The sequence below is a fragment of the Arvicola amphibius genome, chromosome X (assembly GCF_903992535.2).
Source record: "Arvicola amphibius chromosome X, mArvAmp1.2, whole genome shotgun sequence".
Taxonomy (NCBI): Eukaryota; Metazoa; Chordata; class Mammalia; order Rodentia; family Cricetidae; genus Arvicola; species Arvicola amphibius.
In genome coordinates, this window is record NC_052065.1 from 82040776 (window position 1) to 82068521 (window position 27746).

The 27746-nt window shown below is 37.3% G+C and overlaps 1 protein-coding gene across 1 annotated transcript in view; it reads left to right on the forward strand.

The window, feature by feature from the left end:
* Positions 1-27746, forward strand: part of Diaph2 (diaphanous related formin 2) — a 778808-nt gene that overhangs the window by 188378 nt on the left and 562684 nt on the right. The gene's annotated exons all lie outside the window — the stretch shown is intronic.

The window sequence follows — 27746 nt, forward strand, 5'->3', positions numbered from 1 at the left end:
TAACAAAGCCAAAGTACTTCAACAAAGCCACACCTCCTAATAATGTTGCTTCCTGTGACCTTAAGGGGGAGCTAATTACATTCAGACTACCACATGTAGGAACAGCAGGAATGCTGAGATTATAGGTCCTTAGCTATCTTAAGATAGTACCAGAACACAGTTAGTTTCCCATGAGTGTCTCTTAACTCAGGTACAACAATTTACGGCAATCATCCTGAGCTTCAAGTATTGACATTGCCTCTTCAGTTATAAGCTTCTTTGTGTTAACTGCATGATCTTTGTATTTACTGGCTCAGATTTCTAATAGGGAGTCTCTGGTAGAAGAAAACTAGTTTATTCCAGGTGAAACCTGAGAAAATGTAGATAGAGCCTCTCTATTTTCAATCTCCCATCTCTCAGACAGCATAACGATTTTTCTGGCCATAGTGGGTTATAATGAAATAGTAGTTGGAAAATTCACAGCTTGTGCAGATTCTATGTCTTTAGACATTATGTCCCTTTCTTGATCTTGATCATATATTCTGTATCTGACATTCTAAGGCAGCATCTGTATTTCTTTTAAGTAAACTAGTTCACATGAAAAATGGAAAGGATGATACTTTACATAAAATGCCATTTGAAATAGATGAGTTATTAAAAGATTAAGGAAAGGACAGGTGTCAAAAGTAAATACAAGACTATGGCAAAGACTGGAAGGGTGGCAGAAACGAAAGTCTCATATTTAACACCAGATATCTCAATTTTCCTTTCTAAAATTATGAATTAGTTCATTGTCATGAATATTTTTATGTTTCACCTTTACAGTCTAAGTATGGTTTCTGCCTGCACTGTAACATTGGTGATATGCTATATGTTTATATCACATATCTTAATAAGTTCTGAAGGTGCAGGGTAATGTCTTCCCGTATTTAGAGCCCACAGTAAAGATTAACATTGATTTTTAGGTAAAGTTTATAAAAATGCTGTAGGAAATTCTCTTATTTCATGTTACTAACACTTTGTACATAAAAGAAGAATTATTTTATTTCTTTGAATTGTCAGTATCCACTCCATACTATACTATTGAGCATACTTCCTATTCCACCAGGTTAAACCAACTGTAAACCCTGCAGCTTTGCTCTTCAATTATTTTCATCTTTAAAAGTCTTAGCATCCCTCTCAGAAAGTAACAAATAAGCCAACAAACCAACCCTGCTAACAACAGATTAATCTTCCTACTGGATAGAGACAAATATGTAAACAAAATCAATGAAGCAACAACAAAAGGAAGCCAGCAGTAGAATAAACTAAGAATTATAATATAGTATATGAATTAACTTATACAGATTGATCATTACATGCAAAGACAAATCACTTTGAGTATAGTGTATTGTGTAACAGTTAAATAGTCCTTGAAATTAGGGATCACTGGGAGTCATCCTTTTAATATTCTTTGGTTTTATAACAATCATCAGAAAGAGAGTTGTTTAAAACAATGAAAACTTAGTGTTTCCCACTTAAAGTAGACAGAGGTTTCATTGAGCTTCCTCCAGGACCCTAGAGGAAGCTCTTTTTTTTTTTTTTTTTTTTTTTTTTAACTATTCCAGCTTCTAGATTTCCTTGGCTTGTGACAGCCTGAATCCATCCTTGGCTTCTTTCCTCATATAGTTTCTTTCCTTGGACCACTTGTCTGCTTTTTATGAGTTAGGGTCCAGTCTGATCCAACAGAAAGGTTATTGTCATCTATATTTTATGTCTATGAACACTATTTTCAATTAAAGTCACATTCTGATGTTCTGAGTGGATAATGTTCAATCCACTATTATTTTTCAAAGGGACATTAGCTTTAAATCAATTAAAACAGCAAAACAAAGCTCAATTCCTTTGCTTATTTCCAATATTATTATCTTGGTTGTTAGAAGTAGCTTTGTGTCTAGAAATTATTTTATAAATGTATGTAACTGTTTTTCTACAAAATTAGAGAATTTTTAAATAGCTAAATCTTTATTTTATTTTATTAACACAGATAGTTTTCAAAGATTTCAGGGTTTTTTTGTGTATGGATATACACATGTGTACAGTGTGTGTTTCTGGTGGAAGCAGAGGCCAAACTATTTCAGATCACTTCGAACTACAGTTTCATATTGTAGTTGTTAGTATTTTACTTTTTGGCTCTTTTGGGAGTCCCATCGTCCAGCAAACAAATAAATCACACATAGAGACTTATTCCTACTTATTAATACCTGGACTTTGCTTGGCTTGTTTCTTGCCAGCTTTTCTTAACTTAAATTATCCTGACTACCTTTGCCTCAGGACTTTTTCCTTTTCTTCTGTATATCACGTTCGCTCTTACTCCATGGCTGGCTGGGTGGCTGGCATCCTTTTTTCTGTGTTCTCTCATTGCTTCTCCCTCTTCCTCGTTTCTCCTTGTATTGATACGGTCTTTCTGTCAGCCCCACCTATCCTTGCTCGGTCTCGCTATTGACCATTCAGCTCTTTATTATTATTGTTTTAGACATGCAAAGAATCACAGCTTCAAAGACTTAAACAAATGTAGCATAAACAAAAGTCAGACATACTGACATCATAACAAATGTTCCACAGCATAAACAAAAGTAATACATTTTAAAATAAAATTATCCAACAACATATGATTGTGAGCTGTCATGCAGGTGCTGGGAACCAAACCTTTGGTTTTCTGTAAAATGAGCAAGTGTTAACTGGTGAACCAGCCCCCAGATATTTTTGTGACAAGGTTTCATTGTGTTGCCCTAACTGGCCTCGAATTTACTTTGTCAAGAAGATTGACCTCAAACTCATGGAGGAAAACATGTGCCACCTTGCCTGCCACCCATTCCACAGAAATTTTTTTCTTTAAATGTTGAAGTATATTTTAATACTCTATTGTATAATTATTTTTCGACCCATATGTTCAAAAGAACCCAGAAAATTTTTCTCTCATGGCTGATTGCCATTCCTACCACTATTATAAATTCATTCTTTGTCTTCAGGACCTAAGTTTTTTTTTTTAAATAAGCCCCACGTTTTCCTATATATTCAAAATCATAGGCATTTTTGAATATTAAATGGAATAATACACTTCATATTATATATTAATTGCTCAGATAATAAAATGCTTCACATGTTATTCAGTTCTATTATTTTTGGCTTAAGGCAATTGTTGAAAGATTTCTTTTTTCAGCTATAATTTATCTTACTGTGCATTCTTTCATGTATATTCTTTATTTTTCTCATTTTTTTCTTTTTTTTCCAGTTTATTTATTTTTTATTAAAAATTGCCATCTCCTCCCCTCCTCCACCCCCTTCCCTCCCCTCCCCTCCACCCACACCCCCACTCCCTCCCTCTCCAGGCCAAAGAGCCATCAGGGTTCTCTACACTATGTTGAGTCCAAGGTCCTCCCAACTCCCCCCAGGTCCAGGAAGGTGAGCAACCAAACTGACAAGGCTCACACAGAGCCCGTCCATGTCGTAGAGACCAAGCCCATCGCCATTGTCCTTGGCTTCTCGGTCAGCCTCCACCATCAGCCACCCTCAGAGAGTCCGATTTGGTCGCATGTTCCATCAGTCCCATTCCAAGTGGTCTCCCATTAGTTCTGTCCTGCCGTCTCAGTGGGTGAACGCATCCCTCATGGTTCTGACTTTCTTTCTCATGATCTCTCTCCATCCGCTCCTCATCAGAACTTTGGGAGCTCAGTCCAGTGCTCCAATGTGGGGCTCTGTCTCTATCTCCATCCATCGCCAGGTGAAGGTTAAGGCTCACAGTGAGCCCGTCCATGCTGGAGAGTCCAAGCTCATCCCCGTTGTCCTTGGTTTCTCAGTCTTCCTCCAAAGTCAGCCACATTCAGAGAGTCCGGTTTGGTCCCCTGTTCCATCAGTCCCATTCCAACTAGACTTGGTGGTCTCCCGTTAGTTCTGTCGCACCGTCTCAATGGGTGAACGCACCCCTCACGGTCCTGACTTCCTTGCTCATGATCTCCCTCCTTTTGCTCCTCATCAGGACCTTGGAAGCTCAGTCCAGTGCTCCTATGTGGGGCTCTGTCATTTTCTCCATTCAACTCCAGGTGAAGGTTCTATGGTGATATGCAAGATATTCATGAGTATGGCAATAAGATCTGGACATTTCTGGCTCCCTCTCCTCAGCTGCCCAAGGAACTAGCTGGGGGCGTCTTCCTGGATACCTGGGAACCCCTCTAGAGTCAAGTCTCTGCCAACCCTAGAATGGCTCCCGTAATTAAGATATATAATTCTTTGTTCCCATATCCACCCTTCTTATGTCCCAACCATCCTATTCCCCCAAGCTCTCCCCATCCTCCACTTCACACTTTTCTCTCCCCATCCCCCCATCCCACCCCACCCCCATGTTCCCATTTTTTGTCCGGCAATCTTGTCTACTTCCATTATCCAGGAGGATAACTATATGTTTTTCTTTGTATTCACCTTCTTATTTAGCTTCTTTAGGATCACGAATTGTATGCTCGATGTCCTTTATTTATGGCTAGAAACCAATTATGAGTGAGTACATCCCATGTTCATCTTTTTGGGCCCGGGTTACCTCACTCAGGTTGGTGTTTTCTATTTCCATCCATTTGCATGCAAAATTCAAGATGTCATTGTTTTTTACTGCCGAGTAGTACTCTAATATGTATATATTCCACACTTTCTTCATCCATTCTTCCACTGAAGGGCATCTAGGTTGTTTCCAGGTTCTGGCTATTACAAATAATGCTGCTATAAACATAGTTGAAAAAATGCTTTTGTAATATGATTGGGCATCTCTTGGGTAAATTCCTAAGAGTGGGATTGCTGGGTCCTGGGGTAGGTTGATCCTTAATTTCCTGAGAAACCTCCACACTGCTTTCCAAAGCAGTTGTACAAGTTTGCATTCCCACCAGCAATGGATGAGTGTACCCCTTACTCCACATCCTCTCCAGCAAAGGCTATCGTTGGTGTTTTTGATTTTAGCCAATCTGACAGGTATAAGATGGTATCTCAATGTTGTTTTGATTTGCATTTCCCTGATTGCTAAGGAGGTTGAGCATGCCCGTAAGTGTCTTTTGGCCATTCGAACTTCTTCTGTTGAGAATTCTCTGTTCAGTTCAGTGCCCTATTTTTTAATTGGGTTAATTAGCACTTTAAAATCTAGTGTCTTGAGTTCCTTATATATTTTGGAGATCAGACCTTTGTCTGTTGTGGGGTTGGTGAAGATCTTTTCCCAGTCAGTAGGCTGTCTTTTTGTCTTAGTGACAGTGTCCTTTGCTTTACAGAAGCTGCTCAGCTTCAGGAGGTCCCATTTATTCAATGTTGCCCTTAATGTCTGTGCTGCTGGGGCTATACGTAGGAAGCGGTCTTCTGTGCCCAAATGTTGTAGAGTACTTCCCACTTTCTCCTCTAACAGGTTCAGTGTGTTCAGATTGATATTGAGGTCTTTAATCCATTTGGACTTGAGTTTTGTGCATGGTGATAGATACGGATCTACTTTCATTCTTCTACAGGTTGACATCCAGTTATGCCAGCACCATTTGTTGAAGATGCTTTCTTTCTTCCATTGTGTGCTTTTAGCTCCTTTATCGAAAATCAGGTGTTCATAGGTTTGTGGGTTAAGATCCGGGTCTTCTATTTGATTCCATTGGTCGACTTCTCTGTTTTTATGCCAGTACCAAGCTGTTTTCAATACTGTAGCTCTGTAATAGAGTTTGAAGTCAGGGATGGTAATGCCTCCAGAAGTTCCTTATTGTATAAAATTGTTTTGGCTATTCTGGGTTTCTTGTTCTTGCATATAAAGTTTATTATTGTCCTCTCAAGGTCTGTGAAGAATTTTGATGGGATCTTTAAGGGGATTGCATTAAATCTATAGATTGCCTTTGGTAGTATTGCCATTTTTACTATGTTGATCCTCCCAATCCAAGAGCAAGGGAGATCTTTCCATTTTCTGGTATCCTCTTCAATTTCTTTCTTCAAAGACTTAAAGTTCTTGTCAAATAGGTCTTTCACTTCCTTGGTAAGAGTTACCCCAAGATATTTTATGCTATTTGTGGCTATTGTGAAAGGTGACGCTTCTCTGATTTCTTTCTCTGCTTCCTTATCCTTTGTATATAGGAGGGCAACTGATTTTTTGGAGTTGATCTTGTATCCGGCCACGATACCAATGGAGTTTATCAGCTGTAGGAGTTCTTTGGTGGAGTTTTTCGGGTTGCTTATGTACACTATCATATCATCTGCAAATAACGAAAGTTTAACTTCTTCCTTTCCAATTCGAATCCCCTTGATCCCCTTGTGTTGTCTTATTGCTATTGCTAGAACTTCAAACACTATATTGAAGAGATAAGGAGAGAGTGGGCAGCCTTGTCGTATTCCTGAATTTAGTGGGATGGCCTTGAGTTTTTCTCCGTTTAACTTGATGTTAGCTGTTGGCTTGCTGTAAATAGCCTTTATTATATTTAGGAATGACCCTTGTATCCCTAATCTCTCCAAGACCTTTATCATAAAGGGGTGTTGAATTTTGTCAAATGCTTTTTCACCCAAATGAATGATGGATCTTCTGGTAGACAGTCAGGTCTCCTTGCTGGCCAAGCAGCTCGCTCTTTCATGTATATTCTGTTATGTGTGTTTATTTCTAGCCACCTATGTTTTATAGTAATTTTATGTTCATGTGTCTGCTTTTTTCATTCAAATTTTACTATCCTCTGTGGAAGTGATACACTTGCCCCCTTATTTGTTTCATAATGTCTGATACTGTGTAATTTATCTACAAAAAGTGTGATTTGATATGGATAGTGACTCATCAGTAACAATGTCTCCTTCTTAAGCAGGGAGAAAGAATTTTCACTAATATGGTATTATTTTGTGACCATGTATTTTTAGCTGTAATCAGAGTAAGAGAATGAAGGTAACTTCTCCTACATACGAATGGAACCTGTTGGTTTGATTGAACTATATTCATTAGCTGCAGATAGCATTGCATGTTTTACACAATATAACATCAAAATTACTTAATGAAATACAATGTTTAAAGCTGTAACACTGTAAATATCCATGTGCTTCAGCAGTAGAAGGAATCTGAGTTTGCTGTTACAACTTGCATTCGACTGCACATATCATGGACTCTGTGATTTTGAAGGAGAAGTGTGATATGTATAGATTTGTATTTATATGTCCTTGATGAAATGTATAAAAGGAAGCAATGCCTAATGGGAAATGACCAATGAATTTGGAACATTTTCCCCAGTCAAATAATATAGGATATACAGATATTTGGCAATATATTTCATGAAGAAGCAAAGAAGTGTTAAACAATAAAACAGTGTCAGAAAAATTTCTCAACACATTACCAAAGAGCAAATACTATTTTGAAGAATAGTAAAAAATGTAAGAGCTGGAGGATGGAGGATTGTGTAAAATTCTGGGCATGGCTTAGCTGTTGTGCTGATGAACTCATAGTATCTGTAGTTGCCTGTATAAGAACTGTGGAGCATGAAGCCACTTAAATTTAAGCAGGATGGGAAAGTAGTTTTAAATGCCTAGCCACTTGCAGAGTAGCTGTTTACAATTTATGGCTTCTAGGGGATGGAGAGTCACTTTTCTGTGTCCTCTTTAGGTGTGACTTCTGCTAGGTTATTCATGCTCCAAATGCTGTCTTCATACTCATAGAGACATGGTCAACCATAACTAGACTCAGTGGTTATATCATTTAAAAAAGAAGTCATGGAGTTTGGAGAAGAGGAATTCTGGGGAAATTCAGAGGAGGGAAATCAGAGGGGATTATGACTAAAGCTATTGTATGCATGTCTAAAATTTTAAAGGAGAAATTAAAATATTCTTTAAAAATATCGTAGAATTGTGATTTAATAGAATGATTTTATAGTTTTATGAAAATACCTTTGTAGCTTGAGGGATATGTTAACAGACATGGAAACTTTTCTTCTGTTTTGCTTAATATCTGAATTTCTGTGAAACCCAAGACAAAATTATTGTACTCACTTCTTGCAACTATAGCTTCCTCAGTAAATGTTTTCACACTTGTGAAAAAGGAAAAAAAAACTTTTTTTAGTAGCAAGTTAAAATGCAGAAAAGATGCAAACTAATACTATTAATATAGGCCCGTGTAGAAGCATAATGACCTTGGCTCCATGTGGGAAAAGATAATTCATTCATAGAGATCCTCTGTGTTTTATGAAAATTTATAAAATAGTGTTGTTACTTTTTTTCAAGTTTACAAATGTGCAGTTGTTTGTGTTATCTCTGGAGCATTTTTTCTTGATAGTTCTTATATTTAAACACATTTGCTAGCATATTAACAAATATGCATTTAACATAATCATTGTAATGAAAGTAGCTGAATCTTGACAGCAGTACAAATTAGCAGTAGAAGTATTTTCTCAATTATAGTGTTAATAACTATTTAAATAGCCTGTATTAAACTTATTAAAAGCTTTGTAATGCACCCAACACTGCTTAGAGAATTAATATAAAGGTAAGTACAGATCAATACTCTTAGAATGCTTTATTGAAAGTTACCTATGAAAAATGTAATAATGAAAACAATGTTTTATGGTGTAGAAATGAGAACAGGACTTAAAAATGTAAGCACAGCTCAGAAAGCAGCATTAGAAGTACTATTACTAAAGCAGGTTTTTAATATTTATGTTTGGTATTTGTTTTCTTTAAGTTTCTAGTCTGTGAATTATTGTAGAGTGCTAGCAGTACTCTTATACACAGAATAGAAAATGCTGTAGTCATTGCAGTTAAGGCAACTTGCTTGCCTTCTATTAAATTTTTGGTCAACATTATCAATTAGTATCAAAAACATACAAGTTATTTTGACAAAACTACTTTAAATATTAAGAAACCTTAAATTTTTACTTGTGAGCTATTTGCTTAAAATGCAATTTTTGTTTAGGCAAATTCAACATCATACCTCATAATAGGAGGAAACCAGAAATATGTATGCTATATTAATTTTAAAAAGAATTAGGCACACTCAGTGCTGAACAAGTCATTGAAGTGTTGTTTTAATGGGTAAACTGCAGTATACATTAAGATAAATAGTGGCTCTTGTTTTTGAATTTTTTAATCTTTACATGACGTGTAGATAGTCCATCAAGTTCACAGTTTTTTTTAATTTAAGTGATATATGAATGTATATACTAATTATCTAACGTAGTTAGAGAATGTGGTTCATTTCCAAAAGGTTGGTTCATTGTGACCTAATGATCTGAAGAGTTGTGGGTAGCAAAAAACTGCAAGACAATTTTTTTTCTTTCTCATGGTTTATTTTTTTTATATTTAAAAATTTCCATCTCCTTCCCTCCTCCTCCCCCTCTCTCCGCTCCTCCTCCCCCTTCCCGCCCCTCCTTCTCCCCTTCCCTCCCCTTCCCTCCACCCATACCTCCCCTCCCTCCCTCTCAAGGCCAAGGAGCCATCAGGGTTCCCCACTCTATGCTAAGTCCAAGGTCCTCCCAACTCCCCCCAGGTCCAGGAAGGTGATCGACCAAGCTGAGAAGGCTCCCACAGAGCCCGTCCATGCAGAAGAATCAGAGCCCAGCGCCAATGTCCTTTGCTTCACAGTCAGCCCCCGCTGTTGGCCACATTCAGAGAGACGGGTTTGGTCGCATGATCCATCAGTCCCATTCCAACTGGAGTTGGTGATCTCCCTTTAGTTCTGTCCCACCATCTCCATGAGTGAACACACCCCTCACGTTCCTGACTTTCTCCCTCATGTTCTCGCTCCTTCTGCTCCTCATCATTACCTTGGGAGCTCAGTCCAGTGCTCCAATGTGGGGCTCAGTCACCTTCCCCATCTGTCGCCAGCTGGAGGTTCCCTCACGGTCCTGACTTTCTTTCTCATGTTCTCCCTCCTTCTGCTCCTCATCAGGACCTTGGGAGCTCAGTCCGGTGCTCCAATGTGGGGCTCTGTCATTTTCTTCATCTATCGTCAGGTGGAGGTTCTATGGTGATATGCAAGAAATTCATCAGTATGGCTATAGGAACTGGCCTTTTCAGGCTCCCTCTCCTCAGCTGCCCAAGGAACTAACTGGGGGCGTCTCCCTGGAAACCTGGGAACCCCTCTAGGGTCAAGTCTCTTCACCAACCCTGCAACTGACAAAGGTCTGATCTCTAAAATATATAAGGAACTCAAGAGACTAGACGGTAAAATGCCAATTAACCCAATTAAAAATTGGGACGCTAAACTGAACAGAGAATTCTCAACAGAAGTTCGAATGGCCAAAAGGCACTTAAGGTCATGCTCAACCTCCCTAGCTATCAGGGAAATGCAAATCAAAACAACTTTGAGATATCATCTTACACCTGTCAGATTGGCTAAAATCCAAAACACCAATAATAACCTTTGCTGGAGAGGTTGTGGGGTAAGGGGTACACTCATCCATTGCTGGTGGGAATGCACACTTGTGCAACCACTTTGGAAAGCAGTGTGGCGGTTTCTCAGGAAATTCGGGATCAACCTACCCCAGGACCCAGCAATTCCACTATTGGGAATCTACCCAAGAGATGCCCAATCATACAACAAAAGCATATGCTCATCTATGTTCATAGCAGCATTATTTGTAATAGCCAGATCCTGGAAACAACCTAGATGCCCTTCAGTGGAAGAATGGATGAAGAAACTGTGGAATATATACATGCTAGAATACTACTCAGCGGTAAAAAACAATGACATCTTGAATTTTGCAGGCAAATGGATGGAAATAGAAAACACTATTCTGAGTGAGGTAATCCAGACCCAAAAAGATGAACATGGGATGTACTCACTCATAATCGGTTTCTAGCCATAATTAAAGGACATTGAGCCTATAAATTTGGGATCCTTGAGAAGATAATAAGAAGGTGAACTCCCAAAAAAAGATATAGTAATCTGCCTGGATATTGGAAGTAGACACGATCGCCAGGCAAAATTGGGAACTTGAGGGTTGGGCGAGACTGGGCCAAGAGAAGATGGGGAGAGAAAAATGTGAAGGGGAGAACGGGGGGAGCTCAGAGGAATGGGGTGCTTGGGATATAGGAAGGGTGGATATGGGAGCAGGGAAGCATATATCTTAATTTAAGACAAAAATTTTTACCTGAAGAATGATGGTGCATTCATTGTTTAAAGGGGAGAGGGCATTCTTCCTAATTTTGAAATTGAGAATTTTATTTCATTGTTCATTTAAAATGAGACATACCTATCGTCAGGTGGAGGTTCCCTGTCGTTCCTGACTTTCTCCCTCATGTTCTCGCTCCTTCTGCTCCTCATCAGGACCTTGGGAGCTCAGTCCAGTGCTCCAATGTGGGGCTCCGTCATCTTCCCCATCTGTCGCCAGCTGAAGGTTCCCTCACGGTCCTGACTTTCTTTCTCATGTTCTCTCTCCTTCTGCTCCTCATCAGGACCTTGGGAGCTCAGTCCGGTGCTCCAATTTGGGGCTCTGTCATTTTCTTCATCTATCGTCAGGTGGAGGTTCTATGGTGATATGCAAGAAATTCATCAGTATGTCTATAGGAACTGGCCTTTTCAGGCTCCCTCTCCTCAGCTGCCCAAGGAACTAACTGGGGGCGTCTCCCTGGAAACCTGGGAACCCCTCTAGGGTCAAGTCTCTTGACAACCCTCAGGTAGCTCCTTAAATTAAGATATATGCTTCCCTGCTCCCATATCCACCCTTCCTATATCCCAAGCACCCCATTCCTCCGAGCTCCCCCCGTTCTCCCCTTCACATTTTTCTCTCCCCATCTTCCCTTGGCCCAGTCTCGCCCAACCCTCAAGTTCCCAATTTTGCCTGCCGATCATGTCTACTTCCAATATCCAGGAGGATTACTATATCTTTTTTTGGGAGTTCACCTTCTTATTATGTTCTCAAGGATCCCAAATTTATAGGCTCGATGTCCTTTAATTATGGCTAGAAACCGATTATGAGTGAGTACATCCCATATTCATCTTTTGAAGAAAATGACAGAGCCCCACATTGGAGCACCGGACTGAGCTCCCAAGGTCCTGATGAGCAGCAGAAGGAGAGAGAACATGAGAAAGAAAGTCAGGACCGTGAGGGAACCTCCAGCTGGCGACAGATGGGGAAGGTGACTGAGCCCCACATTGGAGCACTGGACTGAGCTCCCAAGGTCCTGATGAGGAGCAGAAGGAGCGAGAACATGAGGGAGAAAGTCAGGAACGAGAGGGGTGCGTTCACTCATGGAGAAGGTGGGACAGAACTAATGGGAGATCACCAACTCCAGTTGGAATGGGACTGATGATTCATGCGACCAAACCCGTCTCTCTGAATGTGGCCAACAGCGGGGGCTGACTGAGAAGCAGAGGACAATGGCTCTGGGCTCTGAGTCTTTTGCATGGACGGGCTCTGTGGGAGCCTTCTCAGCTTGGTCGATCACCTTCCTGGACCTGGGGGGAGTTGGGAGGACATTGGTCTTAGCATAGAGTGGGGAACCCTGATGGCTCCTTGGCCTTGAGAGGGAGGGAGGGGAGGTATGGGTGGAGGGGAGGGGAGGGAAGGGGGAGAAGGAGGGGATGGAAGGGGGAGGAGGAGGGGAGGGAGGGGGGAGGAGGAGGGAAGGAGATGGAAATTTTTAAATATAAAAAAAATAATCCATAAGAAAAAAAAAAAGAAAAGAAAAACTAATCACAGAATAAAAACTTGTGTCCATTAAAAAAAAATAAAATAAAATGAGACATACCATACAACACTATTTTATAAATTTTCATAAAACACAGAGGATCTCTATGAATGAATGTTCTTTTCCTACATGGAGCCAAGGTCATTATGCTTCTCACGGGCCTATAGCGATAGTATTAGTTTGCATCTTTTCTGCATTTTAACTTGCTACTAAGGTGTATTGTATTTCGGAAATGCCTTGGAGCCTTTCCCCTAGGCATATCTTATCATGTCAGCTAGACTTTTGATAGGAGTTGGATAGCTGACAAGTCACAATTAAGATGTCAGCTAACACCTAGGAGAACCAAGTATTCTTTGTAGTTTGTTGAAAGGAGATCCATGTGCATTAAACAACAGTATTTGCTCTGTGACTCCAGTTGTTTGACTGATGTTGGATAATGGACAGTTATTTTGGGGAGATTTCCCACCTATCAGCAAGGCTATAGGTGTATAGCCTTTCACATCAGATGGCTTCGATCTGAAAACCTTGTGTTGAGATGAAATGGATACAGGCAGAATGCAGAAAAGGGCATTGTTACAGTATTCTTTTACATGTAAATGAGCTCAGGTAAGGTAGTTTACACACCTACAACATGGATATGGTTTTAAAGCATTCTTTTATTCCAAATCAACCCACATGTAGATGTTAGATTTTTTCTGTAAAATCCACTGTTGCTAAAAATATTCAGATTGCCTCCAAATTTCCCTATTTTCAGGAATATATATCCCATGGTTTTGAATTGGAATCTAGTTTTGTGTGTGTGTTATGTGTATGTGTGTGTGGTATATGTTTTAATGGTATACTGTGACTTCTTTGATGTCAGCTTCCTAATGAGTTTCTTAGAGATCCATTCTTAAACTTGTTTTATGAATATTCATTTATCAAAAGGTACTGAAGACTGAAGTGCTGTAAACAGATTTTCAAAAATTATGTTATCATAAATTTCCCATGTGAATTAATATTTGTCAAAGGATAGAGGGAACCCTGAAATAGACCCAAATCTAAGCCTGTATTAAACATTAATGAGTTTTTCTTTCATATAGAAACTGTTAAAGAAGTTTGTAGTGTGTTATTGCTCAGCATTATGAACATTGACTAAAATGTCATAATGCCTTTATTGTGAGTGAGCATCAATCTTGGGATAGTCTTTGATCTTAAGACACACTTTAAGTTTAAAAATATTCCTTTAGTTTACTTATTCATCATTACTTTCTTCTGCAAACAGAATAGAGGATGTGTTACGGTCATTGGTGAACTTTTACTAATTTAGTTGTCTGCAATTATTTTTTCTAACTTGTAATTGATAGATAATAGTTGTATATATTTATAGGCTAGGTCTTGACATTTTAATACATGTATGCAATGGTGATGATCAGATAAGAGTAATTGAAATATAAATCACTCCAAACCCTTGTCAATTTTTTTGTTCTTTAGACATTAAAAATTACCTCCATTAGCTATTATGAAATATACAATTAATTGCCACTAATTGTTCTCTTACTTTACTCTTGAATATTAGAAATCGTTCATCATATTATATGCTAGTTGAACTATTTTTGAATTATTTACAAGTAATAATAATTCACGTGCTGATTCTAGTATTCACTTTCATGAGTACTTTTTCCTTTCTAATGAGTGTGGGAGTTAAAAACATACAGTTGTAGAAGAGTGGATTTTAGGAGCAAGAACCAATTCCATATAGATTTCAAATATGTGACTAGGTATTTCTGAGCCATCCATATGAATTATACTAAATAAATATGGATTATCAAACAGTTCTCTGGAGATTGAAGAACCATGTTAGTTGCATACTGTAGTGAGGGTATATAGAAGCATGTTGCTGTGATTTTCAGTTTGTGCCATCACAAATGACTTGAAATCACATGAAATTATTCAATCGTTATTTTTAAAACAATTATTCAGTTATTATTTTGAATACAATTGAATGAATGAATACCTTTCATTGTGGAAATTTCATTTATCCAATCATGATTTTGAATCTCAGCCTTGTGTGTATGACCTGGAGTCATCTTTGACAGTGTATTTTATCTTACTTGCTTTTCTTTCCATTATTAAGCTTTTCTGAGATTTTACATTTCATTATTGAACTTTAGTTCAGTTCTTAGTTCTTTTGGATAAAGACATTGAAAGAGGAAAAGTATGGTCTTGCAGAAAAATGGGGGTTACAGAAATTATTGAAAATTCAGTGTAAATGGTGCAAATAAGATGAAACACGAAGAAATAATGAAGTAAGAACTTAGCAGAAAGTGATTAAATGTGCCAGTCTGCAACATTTTGGCTGGGGAGAACCTTCTGTAAGGTCAAATAAACACTCTTATTCCTAAATGAAACGTAAGTTTTATACTTTCCCCAGACACTTCTCAATATTTTTTCCATCAGAGTATATATCCATTAATATTTATTACACATTTTGAAGTTAATTTTAAATATTTGTACTTAATTTCTTTTGATTATGTTTTCTAGAATGGGCTTTCTATTCTGAGGAAACATTGTATTAATTAGTGAATAGAACAGAAATAGGTTTTCTGGGAAGGTCTGTTTTTTTTTTTTTTTAATGGGGATGGTGTATGGGATACCCAGGTCCTGTTATGAGCCTCCTGTTTTATGGTTCAAATTCTGTGAATAAAATACTATGCAACAAAATGTATATTGGTACCTCTGTTATTTTTATTATTTAAAGTTTCCCTTTCTTTTATGATAGAGTAAAAAGTGAATTATCAAAAAGAAGATTCCTTACTGAGTTTCTTTTTGCATCTAAATATAGCCATTAGTGCATTTATGGTATAATTTGCATTATAAAATTTATTTAAAAAATCAGAAAAATTGCTATCCACTAATTATTTTGTGGTCAGTATGTGGGATCGAACATTATACACTGACCAGTATTGCCAGACTTCATTCTCTAACCAGGATGGTCTTGAATTTGTGATTCTTTGGCTTCAACCTTCAGAGTAAAATGGAATTTAGGTTTGTTGCTGCAAGAGTTAATGATTTTTTACAATAGTTATTGATAATGAACTTGAATAGGAGGAAGTTAGCAATTGAAAAGTGCTGGATTCTAATTGTTTCTTATTTTTGCTCTTTAGCTTTGTGGTCGAAAAGAAACCTGTCAATTTTTTGGTTTCTTCATCTGGAAAATGGAGTAACTTACTTGATTTTATGACCAGTAATGCTACATTTTTCAGAGTGTCCTATTTTGTGTGAGTTTATTTTTAAATGAGGTCAAATTTATTCCTAGTCAGTCTACTTGCTTGTCTGCCTTCCTTTCCTCCCTTCCTTTTTTCCTACCATATACATCATACTTTATTTTGGCTTTTAATTTTTCAAAATGAAGAAATGTAGCCATTACACCTGCTATAGTGTTATGAACCTATAATCCCAGTACTCAGAGACCCTAAGCAGGGTGAGTTGGAGACTTGCTGTGGCTACATTGATGAGCTCTAGGCCAGTCTGACACCTAGCTTCATTAAATCAAGAATAGACACATAGCACAGTTGTAGACTGTTTGCCAACCACAAACAAGGCTCTGGGTTTGATCTCCCCAGTATATAAAAGCAAATGTCATTAGCATTTTGAAAAAGGCTAATGAACTCATGTATTTATAATATCATAGTTTCTTTAAAAGATGTCTTAAGAGATATATTACATTTAAATGTATATCTTCTATAAGGTACTATACTTTTCAATTTTGATGAAAGTAAAAAAGCAGGCCAGATTGAATATACTAAAAGATAATATCTCTTTTATATGCACTTCATTTTATAATTAATTCTGAAAATTCTATACATCATAACTGGCTAGTATTTTATTAGCACATATTTATTGTACATTGATGCCTTATTGTGATAGAAAAATAAAGAGTAGGTTTGGCTTTTTAACTGACAATACTCCTTTAAGGTTCCTGCTTGGTTTAGTTTGTTTTTGTTAATATTTTTGAATATTCTGTGTTTCAGGTTATGTTTTGAAAAGTATAATTTATATCAAATGTATTAGGAAATTTATATTTCTCAAAGGCTACAAATATCTCAAGATATCTAATATATATAGTGGTAACTTCAGTAAATAATAGTATATTGTATGCTTGAACATTGCAAAGAAAGTTCAATTTTACTCTTTTCATTGTTGGGGAAAAATGATGAGGATATGAGAAATTTATATGTTGTTATTCCACACCTATATGAATAAGTCATATGTCTACCATAAATATATATAGCTTTCCTCATTTAAATGCAAGGAATAAAAATGTATTTAACCATATAGGTGCAGGCAAAAATTCATAATCTCCACAGCTGTTCTCTCAGTTTTACATAGATATATTTCAAATAAAATATTAAGATTAAGGCAGAAAAGACAAGTCTTCATATCTTTAAAAATCAGGTTCTTAGTAAACAACATTTAAATTTTCCGAATTCGTTCCACAAAGAGAATCCAAAATTATGTTTTTTCCAGACATATGTATAGATATCCTGTTCTAAATTTATCTGTGAACATTACATTTGTTTGATCTTTATCTCCATAGCAATCACCATGTATTATAATGTGTTAATTTTTCACATTGTACTTGACAGATGAGAATAAAAGGTTGCATTTCTGCTTTGTACTCTTCAAAGATTAATTGTCCTTCAACTTTCCTTACCCTTCAAATACTGCAGGAAAATTTATTTACCTCTTGTTTACTTCCCAGAAGAATCTGATAGCATAATATACAAATTGGGTTAGGAAAGGGGGGTATGAGCCTATGTTTTGTGCTAATGCCATTGTTTTTCCTGATTGCATTCAAGGACTTATTTTATTTATCACAGATAAACTCCATGAACTCTTTTTCATTTTCAGGATTTGTAAATTAGGAATCTGATTTCTTGGAATAAATTTATTTTAATAAAATTCAATGGAACCAACAGAAATTGGATGTCCTGTGGAGTACATGATAGAATTTCAGCTATATTACTTAGCTTCAGAAAATAAGCCAATATAGTTTTTTCTTATGGAAGCTAACCTTTTATTGTAAATTTAAATGGTTATATCACTGAGCCATCAGATTTAGTAAGTTTGCTAACATAATTATTGTCACAATTGCAAACAGATCAAGATGTAAAATATTACTGACTTTGGCTTGAATATAAGAAATTTTCTTTACTTTTGCTTTCCCCCTATTTACTAAAGACTGAGAAGTCTTTTCATTTTCATTCACACTTCATATAATTTACCTCATTATTGATGTGGGATATAACATTGTATTATACTTTTATAAGTTTTAAAGGCAGATGTGGAGGAAAATATTCTTCAGTACCTAGCCTGTTGATATTTAAAATAGATATAGTTAAGCTATTTCTTAGACTGTCTCCAAAGTAATGTATACAGACTAAGAAATTGATTTTAATAAATAGGAAACTGTTCTCTGATATAAAATTTGTAGTTAAATTTGTTCTGTAAGGAGACTTTTATGCGTAACTTGAGGTATTACAGTATTTTGTTATAACAGCATGGAAGAGAATTTTGTTTTTATATAATATGATCAACCTGAAAAGGTGAAAATTTTCTTCTCTTGAAAGTATGTGAATCACATTGGACATAGCAGGATCTTGCCAGTGAGACTGATGGACAGAATAAATGTAGCCAGAGAGAATGATTAGATGTCTTTTTTGGGAATTTCTAAGGAAATTGTAATCTATCACAGCATTCAAGTCAAAACCTCAGAGAGGAAAAGCTGGAAAATTGACACATTCAACCTTTTTGTGAATTAAGCGAAATAAGTGGTCAGCAAGTGTCATGCTTCAAAGCTTATGCACAAATGCCTGAAAATGGCAGTATTGCAGCAAATAGGTATATTATAATTGGTCAGAGATAGTTCATGCATTAATTTATGAGTGTGAATCATTTCAAGAATTTCAAATGCCCCATTCTATTGTATTTATTTTCATGTAGACAAAAAATGAATGCATGTAATTGTTTTTATTTATTTAAACCCAGTTAATGCATATGCACATTGCTATTGTATTATTTTTTATTGTAACATTTTTTTGTGATGGATGTATATATTGATAGAGGGACAATTATGAAATTAATTTAGCTGAGCAAAACATCCTTTAAAGGTGGTAAAACATTGAAGTTTACATTCACTACTGTTTAGAGATTCTGACAATGAAGTACATATGCAATATTGTTTTGTAAGATCATACAGTGGTCTTATGTATTGACATGCATCTCATTCTCTTTATCCAAGTACAAATAACCTAGATTTAGCTATAATTGCATTAATGAACATTACATAAGGAACATTGGTATTAAAATGTGATAGTTTTGTCTAAAAATTTGAAAGATAAAATTTACAATATTTTTTCTGTCTCTCATACTGCTTGAATGTGGTATAATTTTTTACCCATTTTCTGATTCCTCAAGATTTGTGTTGTAGGATGAGATCCCACGTGGGAATAGTGCACCATTAAAAGAGAAATCAAATCCTTTGTACAGAACACATAGCCCTCTCTACTAGCCGTTAGCACTACACAAACAGTGATAAAGGAATGACATGACTAATATTGCACCCCTTCACATGAGACCAATTGCTTTTACAGCTTATGGGACTTAGTGTAGAACCTTCTAATTTTATCTTTAACTCTTTTGAAAGGTTGCTATAAATCTAGAGAATCTAATCAAATTGAACATGTGATCACTGTGTCCTTTTATATTTGTGCATGTGTCTTATAGACTCCTCTCTCCACCAAATATATTTGTCAGAAATGTGATGAGCTAATTCTGAGCATAATTATCTAATTCTGGGTAAAACATTAAAGTTTTGTTAAACTGAAAGATTGCTCCTTGTGTAGATCTCGAAGAGAACAGACGTTCATTCCCTCCTCTAATAGAGTTTTGCTCATTTTGTTTTGTCCTGGAAAACTAGATAGGGAATATCTCGCTTTCTTTTAGATTTAGTTTTAAATAAATTCTTTTATACGTACATTCAAACTAAAGTTTTTTTTTCATTTGATCATTGATCATGTTCATCAGTATATAACTGAGCCCTTCCAAAATAATGACATAAGAAGTTCAGCAAGCTTGCTATTAATTTCTGTTTTTAAGCTTTAATATATTCTATTTAAAAAAAAATTAATACAAGATGAGTTAGGTAAAAGCTCCTCATGTTGCCTCAAAGTTGGGCATGGTAATCCAGCATAGGGAACAGGTTCTCAAAAGCCATCTAAGTGCTAGTAGCCTTACAAAACTAACCAAGCTACAGAACTATCACACACATGCAGAGGGTTTAGGTTGGTCCCACAGAGGCTCCCTATCTGGAGTCCATAAGTTCCCAGGAGTTCAAGTCAGCGGTCTCTGGGGGTTTCCCCTTTATGTTTCCCCTGGCTCATACAGTCCCCCCTTCCTTTCTTCAGCAAAACTCCAGGAACTCAGCCCAGTACTTTGTTATGGATATCTGCATCCGATTCCAACACTTGCTGGATAGAGTATCTTTGATGATAATTAGAGTAGTCACCAATATGATTACAATAGATTGCCAGTTCAGGCACCCTCTCCCTATTGCTAGGAGTCCTAGCTGGGGTTATTCTTATAGATTTTGGGGGGTTTCCCCGGTGCCAGGTTTCTCTCTAACACTAAAATGTTCCTTATAAACATATCTCTTTTATTACTCTTCCCCTCTGTCCTGCCTCTTACCCCCAGCCTGCCCAGCCCGTTCCCTCAAGTTCCCATCCCTCCATCTTCCCTCCCCTTCCACCAGCAGTGCCATTGGTATAGTGGTATCATGTGAGATTCTCAATTAATATTCTGTAAGAGCTGCACTTTATATACCTTGTAAAACTTGTCAGTTTTGTGTGCTTCAGCTGCATCTTTATCCCAGTTCTGTGTCCTATGGTAGTGTTTGTGGTTGTGAGCGTGTATATAGCAGTCTAGAGTTCTGAGCCTGTGTCTTGCTTCCAAAGGGGTTCATGTACTTCTTAACAGACCTTTTCTATGCCATTGGTTGTGAAATTCACCAAGCACTAAAATCACTTTTAATCACATTAAAATACACTTTGCTGCCATTTCACATACCCTAGTGATTGATCCCATAGTTCTGAGACAGGGCCCCACATTTTAAATTATTAGCACATTCACAATGATATTGATGCTGCTGGCTTGAGGAACATAATTGCAACAACAATTACTTCTGGTGAAATGACTTAAAACATAACAAACAACAACAAAAACAAACAAAACAGAAAACCCCAAATCTCCCAGCCATATAAACAAGCCAACATTTTGTTTTAATTAGAACTGTTTCATCCTGTCTCTTTTGTCTTTGTGTATTTTGTTGCATATGTGTACCTACCTACTGCAATGAATGCACAGAGATAATTTAGCTAGAGGCTGCCCAGTGCTTAATGCCTGGAAGAGATCATGGAAGCAAATAAAAGGATGCGGGGTGATGTGGGAGAGTCTTCTGTTTGAGTTGATTTCATTGGCTAATAAAGAAACTGCCTGGCCCATTTGATAGACCGCCCCTTAGGTGGGTGGAGTAGACAGAACAGGAAGAGGAAGTGAGGTAGAAGGATCAGTCAGATGCTACACCTCTCCTAAGTTAGACAGACCGCTGTGCCTCTCCTCAGAGAGAGAAGCCAGACGCGATGAAGCTCCAGCCCAAGATGGACGTACGCTAGAATCTACCTGGTAAGGCACCACTTTGTGGTGCTATACAGATTATTAGATATGGGTTAGTCAAGATGTGAGTAAGAGGCAGAAAATAATGGGCCAGGCAGTATTTAATAGAATACAGTTTGTGTGTTGTTATTTCAGGGTATAAGCTAGTCAGGAGGCCGAAAGCAGGGCGGCGGGAATGCAGCCCACAGCCCACTACAGAATGGCACCCAACGTGGATAACTGAATCCAAAGAAAGCCTGAGAAAGCTTGGGGAAGAATAGAGTAAAGCATGTTTTCTTGGTAGCAGCTATTTCTCAGGTTTGGCTTTGCTTGCTAGAGGTAAGAAAGCACTCTCATCTAAGAGAGGCTTCCTGACTCAGCTTTAGCTGCAAAATCTTGCAGCTCTTTTAAGAGGTCCTGCCACGAAACACAAATGGTGTTGATGAAAAGCTGAATGTTTGTTTTTCGGTTTTCAGCCGTAGCAGGAAAAAAGCTGCGCCGTTTTAAAATGCCAGCTTTCTGGGCAGTCCCACCAGGGCAAACTCTGACTCTTTCAAGCAGGCGGTCCTGACTATGGAGCTTTTGACCCCTGTTGTTTAACACTGTTTCAGCTTGCTTGCTGGCAGGGACCTTGAACCGCCACAGAGTTGTGGTGATAAACATGGCTACAGTGGGTACCTCCGCCATGAGGTTGGAAAGCTAAGGAATGGGCTGGATCTAGCTGTCAAAGCCACGGCTTTAATCCTACCTATATTGCTTGGTAAATTAAAGACTCGTGTGGTCAGAAAAAGAGAGATATACAGTAAAGAGAGATTCAAAGACAAAGAAAACCTCTAAATGGTTTGCAGTGAGTTAAAAATACATGCAGGCTAAAAGTTAAAGTTCTTACAGTTTAAAAAAAAGAGAAAGAAAGAAAGAAAAAGGAAGTAGTTTGTTGTGGTATACACCTTTAATCCCAACACTTGGGAGGCTGAGGTAGATTGACCTCTGTGACTTCAAAGTGTGGCAGGACACACCTTTAATCCGAATGCCTGGGAGGCAGAGACGGAAAGATTTCTGTGAGTTCAAGGTGTTGTAGCACACACCTTTAATCCCAGCACTGGGGAGACAGAGACAGACGGATTTCTGAGAGTTCAAGGACAGCCTGGTCTACAGAGTTATTCCAGGACAAAGATATACAGAGAACCTGTCTCAAAAAATAAAAGTAAAAATAAACGAAATAGAGGTTAAAATAAAGCCGCACAAAGATGGAAAATACACAGAGAATCTTGATACTGTATGTTATTATGCTCTTTTTGAATTGTTTGAATGCTGAGGAAGGAGCAACAGCTCCTAAAAGATATTTGTTTACAAATGCTGCTGAACTAATCCAAGAAAGATATCTTGAAAATACCTTGACTTTAGAATTTGGATCTAAGGATATGATACTTTGGAAAAGAGATTCTTCTTTTATTTTTGCAGAAAATGAGACCCGTTGGATTGCTTCTATCCCAATATGGTATGATAGACCACGCCCTCCTGAAAGGTTGTTGTGAACACCCTCAAAAAATTACTTCACCCAACTGATGACTGAGATGAACCTGGCACACAGGTTACACCATGAAAGATCTGATTAACAGCGTCCCCATTCAGCAGGAAGCAGTTTGGAGAGAAATAACTACGTCCATATTCCCAAATATTGTTTATAAATCTTTTACATTTAAAGGGGGATATGATATAGATATGAGTAATTTGCATTGGTATGGATTTTAAGGTCAATTTTGTTATATGTATATGTATTTCTGATATTGATTAAGGTATTTTGATTGTGTAGTTCATTTTAAAAACTAATGTATAATTAGGAAATATAAGTTGTTACTGGATAATCATCAATAATAGTAAAGCTTGTAGTTATGTTAGTTAGATTTTCTTGATATATAGAGATATATTTAAGTTACATAAGCATTCTTCATATCTTTCAAAGACTACAGGATATCACATTTTAGATGTTTTAATAACTTAGGGCTTTTCATGACAATGAGACATGTCTGCTCCTGGCAGCACAAGCTACTTCAAGAGGATTATGGGCATCGAAGAGGCTACTTATGGAGTTTGATAGTCATTTTGGCAAGAAACTGCTCTTGCCTGGACTATTGGCATAAACTGGACACAAAGAACCCACAGAGAGGACTGCTGAACTTGCCTAAAGGTGAGATGATTCTTTGGGATTCCTGATTCATGAAAGAGTCTGCAAGACATTCTGTAGGACACAGCAGATACTGACTGAACTGCCTTTGAAATTTCCTGCTTCATGGAAACGTCTGCTGGAAACTATGGGCCTGTAGGCTGAAGATGGATGCCCCAACAGTACAAAAGAACTTTGGGTGACTGTCCAGGCGGCGAGATGTCTCTGTCATTTCTAGAGTTTTGGAAGTAGCTTACTTCTTGTTTACCTAGGTAATATTATATCCTTCTGGAGACTTTGATGGAGTTGAAGAATGGATAGATAGTTAAAGTTTTCCTTTGTTATGATAAAAGATAAAATGGATATAATATTGTAACTAATTCTTACTTGATAACTATTTTGTTATATGTAATTTTACTATGTTAAAGTTAAAGCCTTTCTTTTATTGTTTAAACAGAAAAAGGGGAAATGATGTGGGAGAGTCTTCTGTTTGAGTTGATTTCATTGGCTAATAAAGAAACTGCCTGGCCCATTTGATAGACCGCCCCTTAGGTGGGTGGAGTAGACAGAACAGGAAGAGGAAGTGAGGTAGAAGGATCAGTCAGATGCTACACCTCTCCTAAGTTAGACAGACCGCTGTGCCTCTCCTCAGAGAGAGAAGCCAGACGCGATGAAGCTCCAGCCCAAGATGGACGTACGCTAGAATCTACCTGGTAAGGCACCACTTTGTGGTGCTATACAGATTATTAGATATGGGTTAGTCAAGATGTGAGTAAGAGGCTGGAAGTAATGGGCCAGGCAGTATTTAAAAGAATACAATTTGTGAGTTGTGATTTCGGGGCATAAGCTAGCTGGTGGCTGGGAGCCTGGCGGCGGGAAGCCGGCCTGCAGCCCCTCCACTACAGCGGGGAACTTTTTGAGCTCATGAATATCATCAGGGTGTATCATGATTAGCTAATTCCCCTACCAGCAAACTCCTCTTTGGGTCCCTTCCTACTTTAGGACCTCTGAAGACTCCGAATAGGCTTCCTCTTCCCATTAGCCAACTGCATCCTCAGTTGAGACTTTGTACTCCATAAGTTATAAGAAATAAACTTGTCCTCTTATCATTATGTTTCATGATTGTATCTTTTATTTGAATAAAAATAATTTTCAATGAATCAATCCAAAATGCTTTTAGCCATGCATTTTCAAGTAGTCTAGGATGTGTGGGTGACTCATTTCAAATGAACAAATATAAATCATTCTCTTACATCAAATAATTTACTAGGAAAAGAGACAATCCAAATAATTATAATGATACTGGGTATAAAGGAAATATGAGTAATACTTAGAATTTTGAAAATTATTTTGAAGTGTTAAATTTGAAGAAATTACTATTTTTCTGTTCTCAAATGTCAAGGCAGATACTGATGATTGGATATATATTTGTTCAGACTATGTTAAGGTTATTGTTCTATGATAGTTTTACGGATTTCTCTCTGATAAATACAGCATGTTATACATAGAACTGATGTCTTTTTTATCTTTTTGCCATTACCCCACTGATTATCCCGTCTTTAAAGAAAATAGCTCATTGCAGTGGATGATTATATGCCTCAATTGAATAGCCCATTGCCAGTTATCATTACAATGCCATATTGATTTCTTCTTTCCATTATGAAAATTAAAGCCACATTAGTTTAAAATGAGCTTAATATATATTGTGGATGTGACTGGTTCTGAGTCTCAGCTATTTCAAATTGTACCTTTTTCAGTGATCTGATAACTCTCACTGATAATCTGAGAGAAATATTGATTTTTAATATGCTGATATGAAATGGACAGTATCTTAAGTTACTTTTGATTGCTGTGATAAGATACAATGAATAAGGCAACTTATGGAAAAAGCAGCTTACTGTGTGTGTGTGTGTGTGTGTGTGTGTGTGTGTGTGTGTGTGTGTGTGTGTGGCGGGGGGCTACAGTTTCAGAGCGTTAGAAACCATGCCCTTCATGGCAGGAATCATTTTGACAGTCTAATAAGCATGGTGCTGGAGGAGTAGCTGAGAGCTTACATCTTGATCCAGAACATGAAGCAAAGAGAGGTAACTAGGAATTTCATGATCTTTTGAAACTCAAAGAGTGCTCCACTGTGACAGCCCTCATCCAAAAATCCATACCTCCTCATTCTTCTCAAACAGTTCCAACAACTGAGGACCAAAATATTAGAACATATGAGCATATGGGCACCATTCTCATTAACTATCAGAGAAAATTAAAAGACTATATATGAAATATGTCAGCAGTACATGTACCACAGTGGTACAGTGCTTGCCTAGCGTATATGAAGCCTAGTAGTTTCTCCACAGTGTTTTAACATTTGTTTCTATATGTAGTAGATATTATATTGTCTATTTTACAAACATCTGTATATTTAGTTTTGTGAAATCCTTGAGAAATATAAGATTGCCTATTCTTTGTTGTTACATAAGTACTAAATTTAAATTAGTAAATATTTATTGTTTAAAAATATGCCATATATTTTTTGTAAGCTTCTCTAATGGGGCAATGTATGATAGAGAAATGAGTGAGGAAATGTGCTGTCTTTAGGTTATTTATAATCCAAATGAATCAGTAAGGTATATGATAAAAAACATGCTAGACATCAAGAGACAAGATTATATGTATGGGTTAAGAAGAACCCATGTTTGTTTGAAGATTTTCAGGGGCTATACAGATAGTTAATGGTGTAAAATAGTCATTTGAGACTTGGCGACTTTGAGACATAATATTGTAGTTTCTTTCTTAGAAGAGATAATAAATAAACTAACAAAGAAAGTTTAGAGAGAACTCCAGAAATGATAGTTTGTCTGATTCTCTTGGCCACTGTGGTATAAATTCTCTGGATGGAAAAGTAGATTGAAGCTTGGTGAAAATGTCAAGTTAAGGGATTATTGAGGTAATCCAGGTAGATTTTTGAACTGAGGAATTTCTTTAAATGTAATCAGTTAGATTTTTTAAATGTAAAATGAACAAAAGAAAAAAAATGAAGCTACATAGAACCCCACTGGCATTCTGTAGTGAGGGGCTGCGGGCAGGCCTGCTTTTCATCCTGCCCAGCTCCCAGCAGCCTGGCTAGCTTATGCCCCAAAATAACAACACACAAATTGTATTCATTTAAACACTGTCTGGCCCATTAGTTCCAGCCTCTTACTCACATCTTGATTAACCCATATCTAAAAATCTGTGTAGCACCACGAAGTGGTGCCTTACCGGGAAGATTCTAGCTTACATCCATCTTGGGCCGGAGCTTCATCGCGTCTGGCTCAGAGAGGAGAGGTATGGCATCTGACTAACTTCCCAGCATTCTGTTCCGTCTACTCCACCCACCTAAGGGCCGGCTTATCAAATGAGCCAGGCAGTTTCTTTATTAACCAATGAAATCAACTCAAACAGAAGACCCTCCCACATCAGGATTCTTCATCCACAGTAAGATAAATGTAGCTACTAGTAAATTAGATTTTAGTGTAAGCAATGAAAACCACAGAGGATCATTTAGAGGAGTCATTGTAGAAGAAAAAGAACCATTCATAATTGGATATCTAAAGGTCTAGTATTCTTACAGAACTTAAATGCCCACATAAATGCCCAACCCCACTAATTGATTTCCTTCTACAGAGGCTCTGGAACATTCCAAATCCAGTATTTAACATTTTTAGAGTCAGTTTTCTGATAATACTTTTACTCATATAATCCTGTTTTGTTTAGGTTGCATATTATCAAAGATCTTTCCCTGGTTACATATTAAATAAAAGCATCCTGGCATTGTACTTGTTTAGCAAAGGTTATTTTCCTCCATTGCAACAAATCATTGATGTTTATATAATTGGTTACTTATTTATTTTCTATTTGTAGGTAATAGACTCAGTGAGGATAAGAACTCGGTTGTGTTTCCCATTATATCTATATTACATGCATACTCGTTACCTTGTAGATGCTCATCAGCTGTTTATGAAATGAGTAGAAAATATGAAAATATGAAAGACAACGGCAGGTCAAACAATTAAGCCAGTCTTTCAATTTTGGGGAAGTCAAAGGGTAATGGTGTTACTAAGAGAATACTGAAGAGTGGAGGAGGAGTTGATTTGAGGGAATGGAAATAATGGAAGACAAATTTAACTCATAAATTCTGTCTTAAGTATGTGAAGCTGGTGAACTATCTGATGCAGTGCAATATATGGGCGATGAAACCATGAAAAGTGGTCAGGGATTTGGATGATGATATCAGGGTCATCCT